Here is a 2,235-nt window from a genome sequence, read left to right on the forward strand (position 1 = left end):
AAACAATACTTTATTGAACATCCTATGTACATGTCCTAAGGATCCATATGAGCTCTTTGGTGAATTGTCTTGTGATAGCATATATTAATATATAATTTGAATAAGAATGGTTTTAGAAAGCTTAATAACATCTGGACTCAAAAGATTTTTTTATACCACATTTCTACCAGTCCACACTTGAAATAACTGAGCTCCCATTTTATGCTAAACTGATGAGTTCAAATATATACATTTTACAATTTTATCTGCTGAATTAGAATATGGAAAATTGATTTTAGGTAAAGAAAGTTTTTGGAAACACAATAAAACCTATTTTTATTGAAAGAAATTTAGTGTGAATTAGAGGGATATGAAGACAGAGAGAGAGAGAGGGATAAAGAGAGAGGGGAAAGAATATGGGCTTGTACATAAGGCAAGTGAACTAGCAAGAGATTTTTTTTATTGAGCCCAATATGATTTCCTGGGATAATATTATGGCAGGATAGATTTATGAGTACTTTTTGACTGTTTTATGATATAGCAATGCCCAATTTTCCTTGTTCCTCTTTTTCTTCCTTTTTTCTTTTTCTTCTTTCTTTTTTTCTTGCTTATTTCTTTCATTCTTCTATTTTATTTCTTCTGTCTTTGTGTTCCTTCTCTTTACTTCTTTTCTTTTTCTTTTCATCTTCTTTTTATTCCTTCCTTCTTTTTTTCCCTTTAACTGTTTCTATATTTTGTATTTTGTTTCTTAATATATTCTAGATATAAATCATTTTATGTTTTATTTGATCTTTTTTCCAATTTTCTCAACTTGTTAGCATTTCCTCTAACATAAACAATAGTTTGTTTTGTTTTAATATCATCACTGATTTTTTTGTATACTTCCATTTTTTTAGCCAGCATTTAAGTAAAACTGGCCTGGTTTGATCTCTATTATCCTATATGGTTCCCCAAGGAATACCAGAAGTTATTCCTGAGCACAGGGCAGGACTTATTCATGAATAAAGCTAGAAGATTTCCCATAGAATAGCAATATGCAAAATATTGATCACTTATTTTATTTTGTGTCACTACATAAGAATACATTCATTAATAAATATAATATATGATAATATAAAATTAATCTCAGTAACAAATATAACTAGAACAGTGTTATGTCCTCTCTCAACTACAAACAAATGTATTCTATTTTATTTCCACTTTATTTCACATATTAGTTAAACAAAAATGGTATCCTATTTTATCTAATTGGAGAGGCTGTGAGCAAAACAGTTTTATTGACACTCAGACCTTTGTCCTGCTAAGACTAGAGTGAATAATTTTAATTTTTTCTTAACTTTATGAATCTTTATTGATTGAGAAACTGTGATTATTACACTGTTAATGATGATTTCAACTGTATGTAATTCCAGCAACATATCCATCACCAGTGTTCTCATATCCCTTCTCCAAGAAACTCAGTACTTCAATCCTCACTCATACCTCACAAAATCAATCCTGTGGATTAGTTGTCCAGGTGTGTTTTCTTTGACCTTTCATTACTACCTTGCTTTCTATAATTTGGGGTTTTATTTGGTTTTTTTTTCAGACCATACCAAATGATGCTCAGGGATTACTTTGGTGTGCTTTCTGTTCACTTCTATCAAGATTGCTTTTTCCAAATTTTGTGGTTTTCATGAGATAATTTTTGCATGTTATATTGTGGATCCTTATTCTTTTCCTCAGCTACTGTTTTATAGCTGCCCATAACTTCTGCTGAGTTTCCATTTTTCTTTTTTTGTCCCCCAATTCACAATACAGACCAGGCAAAGGGCCTGGGTTAAGGTGTATATGGGGTGCATTTACTGTACCTCCTCTTTATATACAATCAGTGTAAAGAACACAACCTCCGGTAAGAATTGGGAGGCCATTTCTTTTCTTCTTTTTTTTTTTTTTGATTTTTTTGATTTTATATATATATAAAATCCTTTACCAGTGCAACATTCCTATGACCAATATCCCAAGTGTCCTTCCTTCTCACCCTGCATCGGCCTGTAGTCTAGACAGGCTTTCTACTGTCTGCTGAGCTTTCTATAACACATAATATGCTTTTCATTTCTGTCACTTTGTATTCTAGTTTTTTTTATTTCTACTTTTCTACTTTCTTACATTTTACAGACTTTTGTGCCATGGTTTTTTGAGCGCATTAAGCATTCTCACCATAGTATCACTAGTAATTATTTAAGAACTTACAGAGTTATCTGGTGCTGGTTGTTG

The 2,235-nt window shown here is 31.3% G+C and overlaps 1 non-coding gene across 1 annotated transcript; it reads right to left on the reverse strand.

Annotated features, from left to right (window-relative positions):
- Nucleotides 1-1,754: 1,754 nt before the first annotated feature.
- Nucleotides 1,755-1,887, reverse strand: LOC126019368 (small nucleolar RNA SNORA51). The gene has a single exon (XR_007499092.1). It is a non-coding gene; the product is annotated as a small nucleolar RNA SNORA51 (small nucleolar RNA).
- Nucleotides 1,888-2,235: the final 348 nt, after the last annotated feature.

This window comes from Suncus etruscus, chromosome 9 (genome assembly GCF_024139225.1).
Source record: "Suncus etruscus isolate mSunEtr1 chromosome 9, mSunEtr1.pri.cur, whole genome shotgun sequence".
In the NCBI taxonomy this organism is placed as follows: Eukaryota; Metazoa; Chordata; class Mammalia; order Eulipotyphla; family Soricidae; genus Suncus; species Suncus etruscus.